The following is a 17,196-nucleotide window of genomic DNA, read 5'->3' as shown; positions in this document are numbered from 1 at the left end:
TTGTGTTCTTTGTCTCCCTCTACGCAGCGGCTAGTGAAGAAGAGGGCGGAGACGGCGCTGTGGAGCAAGGCGGCGGGGATGCCCCCACGGCTGCAGCGGAAGGGGTGGGTGAGCCCCCACAGGGGCCTGCTACGGTGGGAGACGGTGAGGAGCCATCCAGGTTGGTGGTTTGCACAGAGGAGGAGGAGGCCGCCACTGGGGCACACATGGGGCCTGGTGGGGGCATCCCTGCTGGTGCAAGTGGTGCAGTCCAGGGCCAGGGGCAGGAGGCAGCACAGGTCACCGTGGAGGGGCCTGTGCATGTCGCTGTCCCTGACCCTGTGAGTGCACCACCATGCACCAGCAGGGATGCCCCGTCCCAGGCCTGTCCGCAGGTAGAGGGGATGTCCATGTCACCTGACTCCCCTCCACCTGCGGACGTGGGAACCCCTGGCCGTGCGGAGAAGGTCCTGATTGGGGTCGCGATGCGCACGGCTGTGATTCGTGATGCCGTGCGTGCTTCCCGGGAGGAGCACGCACGTCATCACGAAGTGCACCGTGCCGACGTGGCCCAATTGGGATCGGCCATGTTCGGGGGTTTCCTGCATGTGTTGGCCAATGTGGCGGCCCTCTCCTCCTCTGTGCAGGCTATCCACCAGTCGTTCTCCTTGCCGTCTTCCAGCCCAGATGCCACCAGGGCCCCCTGTGGACCTGCCCCGACCAATGCAGCCAGCTTGGTGGGGATCCCATCCCTGCCACAGTCGGGAGTCAGAGATCCAGCAGGGGTGGACACCAGAGCAACTGGACCCCAGCAGATGGAGGATGTGACGGCATCATCGGGCAGGGCACGTGCACGACGGCGTCGGTGGTTTCCATCAGCCTGGATGCCGTCGTGCTGGCACAGGTAGTTGCGTCGGAGGCAGCAGCAGGCTCAACGTGGGAGGCATCATGGCTCGGGGCCATCAACATCAGGGGTGCAGGCATCGGCCGGAGGGCAGGAGAACTCTGGAATGGGAGTGGCTTCCGTGTGGGAGAGGTTGTGCCAGCGGATAGGTGCGGAGCGGCAGCGGGCAGAGGAGGAACGGCTCACGATGGTCAGGGCGGAGGACTCCATGCGGAGGGCGCTGAGGCGGGCTGAGTGCCTCGAGGGTCTTCGCAGGGAGTTTGAGCTTGACACTGCGTTATCCCTGCGGGACCTCGGGGCCAGGGAACATGCCCGCCTCCAAGCCATTGACCAGGAGTTCGATGATGCCCTGGCCCATGACAACAACCAGTGAGCCGTCCGAATAGCCCGCTGCCTTTGTATATAGTTGTATAGTTAGGGTTAGGTTTCCTTTGTTTTTTTGATTTTTTTTTGGTTGCGATTGGACAATGCACCACTTTTTGTATATAGTTCACTTTTTAGTTAGTAGTCAGTTAGGTTTAATTTGGTAGGGCTCATGGACCCAGGATGATCTTCTTCATTGGCTTATTTTAATTTTTCAGATTATTTTCTTGGACATTCATCTTGTTTTGTTTGATTTGCTTTGTGTTTTTTCTTATTTCATTTCCATTCTACTTGCTGTTAAATACATATTATTTTTTTAATCTTCAATGTGTCGTATCATCTCATTGCTTTCAGGCATGTCATGTTGGGTGTTTTGTCATTCACTTGCAGCCATTGTGTGTGACAGACATGTGTTAAATTGCATTATTTAAATTGGGGGTGTAACATGTAATTGCCTTTGATATGTGGGTGGGTGTGATAGTTGGTTGGGCCTTTTGGCAGGGGAGGATGGGCATTACGGACATGATTGGGGAATGTTGGGACCCAGGTGCAGGGGGGCATGGATTGGACATGGGTGGGGGCCTGCTGGCAGGTGCCCCACAGTGCTGGGGGGGTGGGGGTGGTGGTAGACATGAGTGGGGGCCTGGTGGAGGCTGACCCTGGTGGCTGGGGGGTGGGGGTGGTGGTAGCCATGAGTGGGGGCCTGGTGGAGGGTGCCCCTGGTGGCTGGGGGGTGGGGGTGGTGGGAGACATGAGTTGGACATGGGTGGGGGCCTGCTGGCAGGTGCCCCACAGTGCTGGGGGGTGGGGGTGGTGGGAGACATGAGTGGGGGCCTGGTGGAGGCTGACCCTGGTGGCTGGGGGGTGGGGGTGGTGGGAGACATGAGTTGGACATGGGTGGGGGCCTGCTGGCAGGTGCCCCACAGTGCTGGGGGGTGGGGGTGGTGGGGGACATGAGTTGGACATGGGTGGGGGCCTGCTGGCAGGTGCCCCACAGTGCTGGGGGGTGGGGGTGGTGGGAGACATGAGTGGGGGCCTGGTGGAGGGTGACCCTGCACTGCTGGGGTGTGGGGGTGGTGGGTGACATGAGTGGGGGCCTGGTGGAGGGTGACCCTGCACTGCTGGGGTGTGGGGGTGGTGGGAGACATGAGTGGGGGCCTGGTGGAGGCTGACCCTGGTGGCTGGGGGGTGGGGGTGGTGGTAGACATGAGTGGGGGCCTGGTGGAGGGTGCCCCTGGTGGCTGGGGGGTGGGGGTGGTGGGAGACATGAGTGGGGGCCTGGTGGAGGGTGCCCCTGGTGGCTGGGGGGTGGGGGTGGTGGGAGACATGAGTGGGGGCCTGGTGGAGGCTGACCCTGGTGGCTGGGGGGTGGGGGTGGTGGGAGACATGAGTTGGACATGGGTGGGGGCCTGCTGGCAGGTGCCCCACAGTGCTGGGGGGTGGGGGGGGGGTGGGGGACATGAGTGGGGGCCTGGTGGAGGGTGACCCTGCACTGCTGGGGGGTGGGGGTGGTGGGAGACATGAGTGGGGGCCTGGTGGAGGCTGACCCTGGTGGCTGGGGGGTGGGGGTGGTGGTAGACCTGAGTGGGGGCCTGGTGGAGGGTGCCCCTGGTGGCTGGGGGGTGGGGGTGGTGGGATGACATGAGTGGGGGCCTGGTGGAGGGTGCCCCTGGTGGCTGGGGGGTGGGGGTGGTGGGAGACATGAGTGGGGGCCTGGTGGAGGCTGACCCTGGTGGCTGGGGGGTGGGGGTGGTGGGAGACATGAGTTGGACATGGGTGGGGGCCTGCTGGCAGGTGCCCCACAGTGCTGGGGGGGGGGGGGGGGGACATGAGTTGGACATGGGTGGGGGCCTGCTGGCAGGTGCCCCACAGTGCTGGGGGGTGGGGGTGGTGGGAGACATGAGTGGGGGCCTGGTGGAGGGTGACCCTGCACTGCTGGGGTGTGGGGGTGGTGGGTGACATGAGTGGGGGCCTGGTGGAGGGTGACCCTGCACTGCTGGGGTGTGGGGGTGGTGGGTGACATGAGTGGGGGCCTGGTGGAGGGTGCCCCTGGTGGCTGGGGGGTGGGGGTGGTGGTAGACATGAGTGGGGGCCTGGTGGAGGGTGACCCTGCACTGCTGGGGTGTGGGGGTGGTGGGTGACATGAGTGGGGGCCTGGTGGAGGGTGACCCTGCACTGCTGGGGTGTGGGGGTGGTGGGTGACATGAGTGGGGGCCTGGTGGAGGGTGCCCCTGGTGGCTGGGGTTTGGGGGTGGTGGGAGACATGAGTGGGGGCCTGGTGGAGGGTGACCCTGCACTGCTGGGGTGTGGGGGTGGTGGGAGACATGAGTGGGGGCCTGGTGGAGGCTGACCCTGGTGGCTGGGGGGTGGGGGTGGTGGTAGACATGAGTGGGGGCCTGGTGGAGGGTGCCCCTGGTGGCTGGGGGGTGGGGGTGGTGGTAGACATGAGTGGGGGCCTGGTGGAGGGTGCCCCTGGTGGCTGGGGGGTGGGGGTGGTGGGAGACATGAGTGGGGGCCTGGTGGAGGCTGACCCTGGTGGCTGGGGGGTGGGGGTGGTGGGAGACATGAGTTGGACATGGGTGGGGGCCTGCTGGCAGGTGCCCCACAGTGCTGGGGGGTGGAGGTGCAAGGGGACATGAGTTGGTGTTCATTAGTTCAAGGAGACATGTGCCTTTGCTGGGGGGCATGCCCATGGTGGGTGGGCTGCCTGCGGGACATGACCAGGGATGTAGGGTAGTCCCCTGTGGTGTGGGCTGCCTGCAGGGGCCGTGGAGGGTGTACAGGGTACACCTGGGAGGACCCACACTGTCAAATCACATGTGGAACTTCACGCGCACCCCTGATATACACGCGCCCAGGCTATTCGCGTGTGGAACTTCCCGCGCACCCCTGAAATACACGCGCCCAGGCTGTTCGCGTGTGGAACTTCCCGCGCACCCCTGAAATACACGCGCCCAGGCTGTTCGCGTGTGGAACTTCCCCCGCACCCCTGAAATACACGCGCCCAGGCTATTCGCGTGTGGAACTTCCCGCGCACCCCTGAAATACACGCGCCCAGGCTATTCGCGTGTGGAACTTCCCGCGCACCCCTGAAATACACGCGCCCCCAGGCTATTCGCGTGTGGAACTTCCCCCGCACCCCTGAAATACACGCGCCTAGGCTATTCGCGTGTGGAACTTCCCGCGCACCCCTGAAATACACGCGCCCAGGCTGTTCGCGTGTGGAACTTCCCGCGCACCCCTGAAATACACGCGCCCAGGCTGTTCGCGTGTGGAACTTCCCGCGCACCCCTGAAATACACGCGCCCAGGCTGTTCGCGTGTGGAACTTCCCCCGCACCCCTGAAATACACGCGCCCAGGCTATTCGCGTGTGGAACTTCCCGCGCACCCCTGAAATACACGCGCCCAGGCTATTCGCGTGTGGAACTTCCCGCGCACCCCTGAAATACACGCGCCCAGGCTGTTCGCGTGTGGAACTTCACGCGAACCCCTGATATACACGTAGCCCGCTCCCCCAGACCCGATCGCGTGTGAAACTTCACGCGAACCCCTGTGATGCACGTACCCTGCTGAAATCGCGTGTTGGACTTCCCGCGCACCCCGGTATACACGCACACGTATTTTTTGTCAGCGGGTGTCCGTGTTTGTGGGTACCCCTTTGCACGTCATTTTTCCTGGAGGGCCACAGTATGGGACATTCATCATGGCAGTATATAGGTGCGATTTGTTGGCGCACCTTTTGGCGCACATTTCTTACAGCCGCAGAGACGCTACCGCCTGCTTTCTTGTGGCGGTCGTGTTTGTGCCTGTGCGCTGGTTTGAGCGTGCGCTTTTTTCCCCTATTCTATTCCATGAATACGTGTTGTAGGCGAGCGTGTGGGCGTTCCGCGCACTTGTGCCCTGTACTTCCCCCGTGACGCCCACGTTTTGGCAAGTTGTTCCCCATTCCGAGTGTTACGCCCGTGTTCCACCTACTTTTGTTGCGTGCGCCGCGCTATGTGCGATTTTCGCTGTGGCCTGTGCGATTTTCGCAGTGACCTGGCGCACACTGTTAGATGGCCTGTGCGCCAACGTGCGCCGCGCACTTTTTATCGCACATCCGCTGGTTTTCTCGCGCACGGCCTTCCATGAATCGACGTGCGCTGCTTTTCGTGCGATTTTCGCAATTGCACTGCGATTTTCGCTATTCCACTGCGATTCGCACGTTTTTGCCCACTTGCGCCGCGCTAATTATTCCATGAATCGGCCTCCAAGTGTTCTGTGCACATTTTAACTCCTGGCTTGCTGCCTGATCCGTGATAACCGGCAGCTTTAAACCCCCTCCATGCATTCCTTTATCTTTTATAATCCATGCAATCCACAGGTCCCTTAGACTGGTGTTCCCAGCTGTTGGCAATGTGGCCTCAAACATCATTTTGTAATGGACCCTCCACGAGCCCCGCCACAGGTCAGGATGCAGGTGTGACAAGACTGAATGAAGATGTGGTGGTAATAGATGGGGCTAGTACCGAGTGAGGTGTAACTTCGGGGCTCAGGAGTAACGCCGAAAGGTAATTCTCTGATAGAAGGGACAGTGGTGAACCGGAACAGCCAGGAGTGGAACAAACAAAAAAAGACAGAACAAATACTACGGCACAAGTTAAGAAAAGGGGAAGGCTGGAGACCAAGTGCGTGTGGGACTAACAGCATGCAGGTCGTGTGCACAGTGGATTGGCCTGTGGGCCCCACCCGATAAGTGCTTGTTTCGAGCTGACCCTCCAGTGTGAACAACTGCCTTGCAGCAAACCCTCACTTGAACTGATGCTATCTGACGTTTGAACGTGTGTATCCCCCACCGCAGTGCCATACCATCAGGGGGTGCACATGTCATGGAGTGTATATAATGAGTTTATATCTCAGCTCAATGAAGGGCCTTCGAGATGCTGGTTGGTAGTGTGAAGAGCGTGTAATGTGTGCACGTGACAGTACGTGACCTCTGTGTGGACGAGGGCGCTTCCCTCTGAAAGGAATGCCGTCATTGGTGCCCAGGGCACGTGCTGTGGCCGGTGCCCCTGGAAATTTCCCCGAGGCCGCCCTCTCGGGTGGATTGTGCAAAGGGGTGGAGGGCTGGTGAGTAACAGGAAGCCGCGTGTCTCACTCACCTCTTGCCTTGGCTCCTTTCGCTTTGTGGTTTGGGCTAGGGTGAAGGTTGAAATCCGGGTGGTGACTCAACCCCTGGTGCACGTGATGGAGACTCCACAGCACTGTCCTGTGGGTTACCCATGGGCCAGGTGGGGAGGCTGGACGGGTGCAAGGAGTTTCACCACGCTAGACCAAAGCTCATGTTCGGCCACCCTAATACCAATCCATGTGCCCTGACTACAGAACCCACGCCTGCCACACGTGTCCTCACATACATGTCCGTCCTGCACACCACAATCACAAACTGCTATTTCGCCATCATGTTTTAGGCCGAACAAGACAAAATATAATTAATCTCTCTTACACAATCTATTACAGTTAGCAGGATAAGAAAGAGCTTGCAGATCAGAAAGAATTAGGCAAAATCTATGATACTGTGTGTAATTAGAAATAATGACCATCGGGCATACCCACCCCACACTCCTCTCACATGTCCCTGTGTGAGCCACTTTCTGGGGCAATCGGCCGCTTTAATGACATACAGTAGGCGCCATTTTAATGGCTGTTCGGAGGAGGCTAATACTTTACCGCTGGGTCTCCGGCAGTACCCCAGATATGGAGGTGAAAACACTGCTGGCTTTGCGTGCAGTTGCTCAGAGTATGGCCCAGCCTACGCAGGGGGCACTAGAGGGACAGCGTGCCCCCCCCTGGCTCCCTGTCCGACCGCCTCGCCTCTCCCGAAGGAGGCGGAAGGGGTGTGCCCCCCGGGCCGACAAAAACCGGCTCTGGGCCCCAGGGGTTGGGGATTGCTTAAGTGGCTGGAGCTGCAAAGAGTCTCCATTGACCATGTTTCAATTTCATAAGGTTTTGACGACAGCGCTGGCCAAGCGGGGCTACCATGGTATGGGTTGGCCCACCCGCAGCTTCAGAATAGGGGCATATACGACTGCGTTCCAGCTAGGGATGCCTGGGCCAGCAATACAGTTGGGGAGGTGGGATTCTGACATCTACAAGTTATACGTGAGGCCTGGCAGGGTTCCCCTGTCTCAAGCTTAGGTTCTGGGCAAAGAGGGGCATGGATTGCAGGAGGGCATGCAGGGGGTCCTGGACAACCTGTGATTCACCGCTCAAGGTGTTTTACTGTTAAGTATACACGTATCAATATAAAAAATGTATATTTTTAACACGGATCATTGCATTGACAGGTGGAGCTGTTGGGGCTGTTTGGCTCATGGGACATTAATTTGTGTCACGGGCGGAGAAGAGAGCGCTGCAATGGCAGAGGGGTGGCAGCATGGGTCTGAGGAACACGGAATTGGTCTGGCTGGTGTGAGAAACCCGAGGGTATTCTCACTGGAAGTCCCCGGGGATCCTTTGTTCAGGTGGCCAGGGGAGGGCCATCGCTTTTGGATCCCAACCCTGGGGGTGGATTATTGAGGGAGGATCACCAGGACAGAGGGTCTTTGGGGACTGGGGAAAGAATACCTGAGGGTGAGACATAGTATTCCCCCGCTCCTTGTCCCAATCCATCCTACCGCCCCTCTGCTTTCATGGGGGCATTGTCATCCAGATTCCCTCCTACCCCATGACTATCCCTCAAGAAATGGGAAACCGAAACCCCAAAAACACCAAGGGAAACTAGAATCGCCACCCCGGGACTACCATTACCACCACACTTCGAATAACAGAAATATGAATATACCAAACCCTTTTCTTATTAAGTTCCCACAGATCCCCACATCAAGTAGCGAGACATGGTATCTCTCCTTTCCCAACACCCCCACGCCTGGCATTCTCTCCGACCTTCATGGGCCACTGTGAGTCCTATCCCCTTCCCCCGTCCCCATTTCCGACTAATACTTGGGGAGGAAGGATAGCTAGCAGGCAACTTTCCTTTGTCTTGGAAGCAAGGCAACGCGGTGCAACACAGGTTTGAATCCCGATCCTGGGCTTAGAAACCACTTGCTGGTATGAAGAGTGTTATAAATGAATAATAACATTTTTAAAAATGTAAAAACGAGAGTAGTGAGGATTACCTGTGAGAAACATATTGAGAAACAAAGGAAAGACTGCCGCCAACTATCATTGGTTAGTCCCATAGAGTCCGGATCAGGCATTTAACACTGACCACTCACACCTGACTCCACTTGACTCTCTTTTCAGGACTAAAGGATAGGGATTTCCTTTAAATTTGAAAATTGAAGGTCAGGCAAACCCAACCCTGATCGCACACCTTCAACGGGGGTACTGTGAGTCCCTCTGCCGGACATAAGTCCCAGTTGCGAGAGCCTTACCCAGAGTCTTTAACTCACTATCTTTCACAGAGGAGAAATATCCAAAACATATCCGTCTTTGTCCTTCCCAGGGGAAGTCCAGCACCGAAATGCTAGGCAATTCTCCTCTGAACAAGAGTACCAAGAGCAACCCCATACACGTCTTTCGTTCTGGTTGGACCACATCAGTAGGGTGGAGCTGTGCCTCTCTAAGAATAGTGAGCAGCGGGTCCATGTCTGGATTCCCCTAGCAACTTGGGGTGAGACCCTAAATTACTTAAATTGTGCAAAAAAAAAGGGGGAAAAGATTATTGCAAGTGGCAGGAAAGTAAAAGACAGAAAAGTCCATTATTGTCCATAGAAAGAGGGGCATTGTGGGACTTGCAGTGAAGAGACACATTATATGAAGAAGCCTATGGCCTCTCAATCCCGCCTCCCGACCCTCCCCTGCGCCCTGATTGGCCCCCGGTCCCTCCTTGGGAAAGAACACACGGCCACAACATCCGTGGCCCCTTTGTGCTGCTGCGGTGAGTTTCTCCCCCCATTTGTGCCTGAGCATTTGGGAACGCAAGTGCATCCGCACTGGAAACCCCATTTTCCAGCCCCAGGCCCCGATTTCCACCCCGCAACCCTCGTTCCCTCCCGCTTCCTGGAGCCTCTCAATCCCGCCTCCCGACCCTCCCCTGCGCCCTGATTGGTCCCCACTGAAGATCGAGCACTCATTCACAGTCCCTCCTGGGCAGCCCTCTGCCCGGCAGCCCCTCGGCTAAGGACCCAAGGCAAAGGACGGCTCCTACAGTGACGACTCCAAGGCGTATCTGCAGGTATCCGCAGGAGAAGCAAGAAGACACCAACAAGTAAGTGTGGCAAGGGCGGAGACAGAAACAACTATTTATCGCCATACTACCCTACCACTCAATCTACTACTTTTCTGGTGTGTCCCCAATTAGCCGCTCATTGCAAGTCGCATTTGAAGTTGCGCCCAATAGCCTCTCTGAGAAAGTTGATTTTAGAAGTGTTCCCAATTGCATTTGAAGTTGCACCCAATAGCCTCTCTAAGAAAGTTGATTCTAGAAGTGTCCCCAATTGCATTTGAAGTTGCGCCCAACAGCATCTAAGAAAGTTGCGCCCTCTCTGACAGTTGATTTTAGAAGTGTTCCCAACTGCACTTAGAAGTTGCGCCCAATTAGTCTCTCTGAGAAAAGTTGATTTTAGAAGCGTCCCCAATTGCATTTGAAGTTGCCCCCAATAGCCTCTCTGACAAAGTTGATTTTAGAAGTGTCCCCAACTGCACTCAGAAGTTGCGCCCAATTAGTCTCTCTGAGAAAAGTTGATTTTAGAAGCGTCCCCAATTGCATTTGAAGTTGCTCCCAATAGCCGCTCTGAGAAAGTTGATTCTAGAAGTGCTCCAAACTGCATTTTGAAGTTGCGCCCAATAGCATCCCTAAGAAAGTTGCGCCCTCTCTGACAGTTGATTTTAGAAGTGTCCCCAATTGCATCTGACGTTGCACCCAATAGCCTCTCTGAGAAAGTTGATTTTAGACCTTGCACCCAATAGCCTCTCTGAAAAAGTTGATCTTTAGAAGTGTCCCCAATTGCATATGAAGTTGCGCCCAATAGCCTCTCTGAGAAAGTTGATTCTAGAAGTGTCCCCAATTGCATCTGACGTTGCACCCAATAGCCTCTCTGAGAAAGTCGATTTTAGACCTTGCACCCAATAGCCTCTCTGAAAAAGTTGATCTTAGAAGTGTCCCCAATTGTACTTAGAAGATGCGCCCAATTAGTCTCTCTGAGAAAAGTTGATTTTAGAAGCGTCCCCAATTGCATCTTAAGTTGCGCCCAATAGCCTCTCTGACAAAGTTGATTTTAGAAGTGTCCCCAGCTGCACTTAGAAGTTGCGCCCAATTAGTCTCTCTGAGAAAAGTTGATTTTAGAAGCGTCCCCAATTGCATTTGAAGTTGCTCCCAATAGCCGCTCTGAGAAAGTTGATTCTAGAAGTGCTCCAAACTGCATTTTGAAGTTGCGCCCAACAGCATCTCTAAGAAAAGTTGCGCCCTCTCTGACAAAGTTGATCTTAGAAGTATTCCCAATTGCATTTGAAGTTGCGCCCAACAGCATCTCTAAGAAAATTTGATTAAAGAAGTGTTCCCAACTGGACCTTATAGGTTACGCCCAACAGCCTCTCTGAGAAAAATTTGATTATAGAAGTGTTCCCATGGCATTTAGAAGCTGCGTCCAAAAGCCTCTCGGAGAAAAGTTGTTTTAGAACTGTTCCCAATTGCATTCAGAAGTTGCGCACATTAGCCTCTCCTGAAAAGTTTTGGAAGTTAGAAGTGTTTCTCAACTGCACCTAGAACCTCTAAACTACACTTAGAAGTTACGCCCAATAGCCTCTCCGAGGAAAGCTGACTTTAGAACTGTTCCCAATTGCGTCAAGAAGTGTACCCAAGTGCATTTAGAGGTTGTGACCAATAGCCTCTCTGAGAAAAGTTTGATTCTAGAAGTGTTCCAAACTGCATCTTGAAGTTGCGCCCAATAGCATCTCTAAGAAAGTTGCGCCCTCTCTGACAAAATTGATTTTAGAAGTATTCTAAATTGCATCTAAATTCCAATTGCATTTAGAAGTTGCGCCCAATAGACTCTCTGAGAAAGCCGACTTTAGAAGTACTCCCAACTGCACCTAGAAGTGTTCCCAGCTACATTTAGAAGCACCAATCATGAGCGCACCCACTCCACCTGAGCCTGCCAGAAACGACCGCAGGGGACCACCCCCACTCTCCGATCTACCTCCCCTCCCAACCCCTCCCTCCCGTACTACCCCACCCCCCTCCACACAAGCAGCCACTCCCCTGTCCAAACACCAAGCCAGAGGAGCACGATGGCGAAACACTCACCCTAAATCCACTCATCCCCTGAACTCCACCCCCGACCCGCCAGCATGGCCCACACCCGCTCCCCTCTCCATCAGACCTATCACACCCCACCCGGAAATCACCCACCCACCGCCCTGCCCTTATACCCCTGCCACCTTCCCCCCCAGACAGCACTCTTTCCCCTCCCTAAAAACTGCGCGCCGAGCCCTAGCACGAACCGAAGCTGCCTCCCTCTCCCCCTCTGAACCCCCTACCCTCTCCCACACACCTGTCGCAGCAAAGAAACTAAAGAGGAAACGCGCCTGGTCCCCCTCAATCATTCAGCACTCCTCACCTCCCCTGTCCCGACCCACCCCCTCTCACCCGCATTCTCCGCCTTCCCCCGTGGCCTCCCCCTTCCTGAAACCCCTCTCCCTCGATTTCTCATCAACTGCAACTGAAACTCCCCCCCGCCCACACCCCTTCCCCAAATCACCCAACCCAAATCCAATCATCTTATCACACCAAGTCACTCAGCCCCGCCAGGAACCTGCCAAGTTTTCAGCCCGCCCACTATTCCCTTCTAGCATCACCGACTTTAACCCCCCTCCTCAGCCCTCTCCGCCACCGCCACACCCCGGTCCAGCACCCACACCTAAATTGCCTGCCGATGTGAACTGTATCCTTTTTAACGCCCGTTCCGTAGCAAAAAACAGACACTGCATCTATGACCTCCTCACATCTGTCAAACCAGACCTAGTTTTCATAACCGAAACTTGGTTCTCCAATGACTTCAACCCAATCGCTAGTGAAGCCTTTCCCCCTGACTACTCCCTCATCCCACTGAACCGTCCATCCAGAGGAGGCGGGGTAGCATTCGTCTTCAAATCTCTCTTCCGCGCCTCGATCATCGACAACCAACCCTCCATCCCTTCCTGCGAATCTCTCCTCGTTAAACTTTCCCTCTCCCCATCGCTCTCTCACTGTTTCTTAATAATCTACAGGCCCCCTGGTTACGATAGACAATTCGCAAACAACCTTTGCGACTCAATCGCCACCATGCAACTAAACCACTCCAACCTCACCCTCCTTGGTGACTTCAACATATGGCTCGACATCCCCACCAACCCTATGACACACTCCCTGGTTGACGGTTTAGATGCAATTAATCTCCAACCCCACATAAACGGTCCTACCCATTACAAAGGACACACCCTCGATGCCATCTTTAGCTCCAACACCCTGATTCATTTAAAGCCCCCAACCCCAATCATCTGGTCAGATCACTTCATTCTCTCGTTCACCATCCACTCACCTGACCCCATTCCCGTACTTGCACCCGAACCTCCAATCTTACGCAAATGCTGGAAAAAATTAACGATCACCCCGGACTTAGCCGAGGCACTCCTCCAATCTCCACCACCGACCTGCCTTCCCGACAACAATTTAACCCCTGAGGCCTTTGACTCATGGCTCAACGCACCTCTTTTGCGACTCACCCCCCCATGCAAACCATCAACCCGCTGCGCCCCTTTCCCCAGATGGTTCACTCCCGAGCTGAAGACCACTAAACGACTTTACAAATGCCTAGAACGCAAATGGCAGAAAGAGAAAACCCACGAAAACAGGACCACCTTGGCCCGTCACCTCTATCAATATAAGTCCGAAATCCGGAAAGCAAAAAAAGCCCACTACAACACCCGAATCCTAAACTGCAAAAACCCAAGCAAAGAACTCCACAAAATCATCTCAGAATTCACCAACCCTGCTTGCAATACAACCAGCCCAACCGCCACACAATCGCTGTGCGACTCACTCTCCCTCCACTTTCACAACACGGCTATCGAAAGAACAAAAACTCTAAACACCAAGATGGCTCAACTTCAGCCACCGAGCAATCCTCCGCCCATACCGCCCAGCCCTGCAACCGTAACATCCACGCAACCAACGTTTGAATCCTTTAGTCCAATATCGCCAGAACAGTTTCTCAAACTGCTATCTGCCCACAAACCTTCTGGTTCACCACTGGACCCCTGCCCAGCCACAACCCTTAAAGAAATCTTTGCCTCAACCTGCGCAGGAGAATATGCAAGATCTATCATAAATTCCTCCCTCTCCTCCGGTACTTTCCCCGACGCATTCAAAACGGTACACGTCAAACCTCTAATTAAAAAACCATTGCTCGATCCACTCGAGCCCAAAAACTACCGCCCAATCTCAAACACTAGGTTCCTTGCCAAACTCATTGACCGAACCGCCTACTCCCAACTAAACTCCTTTGTCGAAACCAACAACCTCCTAGACCCAGCCCAATCAGGTTTCAGATCACGCCACGGAACTGAAACCACCCTAACCTCGATCTGGGATGACCTTAAAATGACAGCAGACTCCGCCGGATGCGCCGCACTAATCCTCCTCGACCTATCGGCCGCCTTTGACACGATCAATCACTCAATCCTCCTAGACCGACTCCACTCCATAGGAATCCGCGGAACCGCCCTTAAATGGATAGCTTCATTCCTCAAAGACAGGCACCAAATAACGACACTCTCCAGCTTTACCTCACAACCCCGACCTGTCGACACCGGAGTCCCTCAGGGAGCATGTCTATCCGCCCTCCTGTTCAATCTTTACCTGATCACCCTCCCACCAATAATTCGTGCACACAACATCCTGTGTTACAACTACGCCGACGACACTCAACTAATTCTAAAAATCCTGAACTCGAAACCCGACTCCCGACCCGACCTGGCATCCTGCCTCCTTAACATAGAACTCTGGATGACCCAAAGCCACCTCCTACTAAACCCCTCCAAAACAGAAATCATGATTTGCGGCAATCTAGATCTTCTTCCGCACCCAATACCCTGGCCTCCCGCCATGGGCAACTCACCGACACCCTCCAACACAGTGAAAAATCTTGGATGCACCCTAGACTCCGACCTAACACTCTCGCGCCAAGTCAACAATGTCTCAAAATCCTGCCACTACCACCTCAAAAATCTTAGGCGCATCCTTCCATATCTCTCATTCCCCAACAGAGTCTCCGCGGTCCAATCAATTGTCATATCAAGACTGGACTACGGTAACTCCCTATACCTCGGAATTCATGCCTACCAACTAAACAAACTCCAAAGAGCACAAAACGCGGCAGCCAAAATGCTACTCGCGCTCGGTCCAAGAGACCACGTATCCCCAGCCCTTAAGACATTGCACTGGCTTCCAGTAGCCCGTAGGGTAGCTTTCAAAACCTTATGCCTCTCCCATCGAGCACTACATAAAACCGGACCGCAATATCTTCAAGACAAGCTAATACCTTATCACCCCACTCGCACCCTAAGATCAAGCTCAGCCGGCCTCCTAGTAATCCCTAAGACAAACTCAACCAGGTTAGGCGGATCATCATTCTCAACGCTAGCCCCAACCCTATGGAACTCGCTCCCACCCCACATCCGCCTAACTGAAGACTTAACGGCCTTCCGCAAAGTACTGAAAACCTGGCTCTTCCCCTAAAACTACGCTGGGTAGACTGGAATGCACGCACAAGAAAGACAGGAGTGCACACTTCTGGAACACATGAGAGCATATGTGAGGCACACTGGAGAAGAATAAGTCAAGCAAGCATGAATGTGTAGTACAATCCCAAACGCCTGAAATGAACAAAATGAATAGAACGGACCTGCCCGCTCGGAACTGCGTGACATACATAATATGTTTTAGAATGCAGTGAACATTTTGAAAGAGTACTTATCATAACACACCTCACGCCTACTCTCTCCCTTACATCACCACTCAACTAGAACACAGAGATACTATGACACCATTCGGTATAACTGTTCTCATATCTACATCTCCCGCTCACTCCACAACACTCTATGTAAACACTGCTGGTCTCACACCCACCAGCCAGGCGTTCTCCTCAGGCCTAACGCAGCCACATTCGTCCTGGATAAAGCCAGCCAGAGCGAACACATACTGCTGATCTCTCAACCACCACACCTACCGCTAAGAAGCAGCTACCATCTGAATTCCGCACCAGCTGCACACATACCTGGTGCACACACGCACTTTTGACTCGCTCTTCTCTCTCTACTGACCCGAACTTCGGTTCCCGAGGGCGTTCAACCTACCAGCGCCTTCAGACCATACCAATGGTATATAAGGCGCTATATAAATGCAAAATAACATAACATAACATAACAAAGGGTTCTGGGACCCGTGTAACAGTCAAGGAAGAAATATTTGAAACACCAGCATTGCCTTGGCCAAAAGGAAGCCAGTAATATTTCAAGGAAAGATAGAAATAAGATGGCGTGAGCGACCCGGAAAGAAAGCAAGAAGCTAAAGAGTGCCTGGGGCAGGATCCTGTTTATAAACTTTGATGAAATGAGAAAGAGTGGAACGATCAGAGTGGTCACGCATAGAATGAAGTAACCTATGCGCATTTGAAAGTCTCTGACATGAAGATTTGGTGAAAAGGTATAAGGTGTGGAATTGTTGGGTAAGGGAACCGCTGTTGAATCAAGATTGAGAATGAAGAGTGAAATAATCTTGTGTTCAGGCCTTTAAAATTGAACTTTGTGAAATAGTGATTTAGAGCCAGAAGCATCTGAAAACTATTGGAACTATAAATTGTAGAACTACAAGGGCTGTGGAATCTGGAGAACAGGAAAGCCTGGAGAAGCCTGAAAAAAACGATATGAGAATCATTTAAGCCCATGGAACTTTGGTGATGCCGAGCAGTTCTAGCTTGGGCAGGGAGCAGTGGGGCAGCGCCAGTATCATTGGAGAAGAAAGCTGCAGAAGCTACTACAGTGCTATCCTGACATTTCTTTGCTACGCCCTTTCTTGTGTTGGCCATTTAGCTCGGGGGTGAGGTAGCTCACCATTGCAAAGGGATAGCCCTCACTTGTCTGCACATGTGCAGCCAAGCGGGGGAATTCCTTTGGCATCTCAAAGAACTGGAAGGAGTATACAACTGGGACAGCCTCTGATAGTCCGTGCAGGTGGTGCGCTACCCAAACCGCCATCTGATAGTACAGGTAGTCCGTCTGGGGAAAGTTCTTGAGCCATGCGGATTACAGCCAATGGGCCATCATCGGTGTCAGAAGTGAAAATGGGGCAGTGACTCTGCCTGCAGGCCTGGCCACTAGGAGGTGGAGTGGAGATGTTGCAGAATGGCTCCTTCAGCCCGGTTTCCGGAATAGGGGCTTTAGTGCTTTGACGAATGGTATTAGCCCAGTGTTTTTTTTTTTTAATGTACCATTTCCCACAAACGGCCCACAAAAGGCCCCATGGTACTAGCAGGTTTGTTTTGTAAAGTCATTAATTGCGTTTGGTGAACGTGGATCACATTGCTTATTTAACTTGCTAAACAAATATAGCGCTTGCAGATACAGTGCAAACTGTATTCACACACACAAAAAATAGCACATGCAGCAGAAGTACAAACTTCCCTGACATACAAGAGAGGTAGAGCACGGTTAACATGAGAGCTAGTCACCCCCACAAAGAATAGGTGTATCAAGGAAGTAACCATTGCAAGCTACTTGCGCACTCTGCACACCAGACAGGTACAGGATGGGTAGCAGCAGCGCCAACCTCTCCCGCTGGCACGCACAGCACCATTGCAAAGCTTCTAAAAGTATACGCTTTCCTCGCAAATGCAGCGTACGCGGTATCAACACAGACTTCCCTCACAAA

Source organism: Ambystoma mexicanum, chromosome 13 (assembly GCF_040938575.1).
Source record: "Ambystoma mexicanum isolate Mex_15411 chromosome 13, UKY_AmexF1_1, whole genome shotgun sequence".
NCBI lineage: Eukaryota > Metazoa > Chordata > Amphibia > Caudata > Ambystomatidae > Ambystoma > Ambystoma mexicanum.
This window is presented reverse-complemented; position numbering follows the sequence as displayed.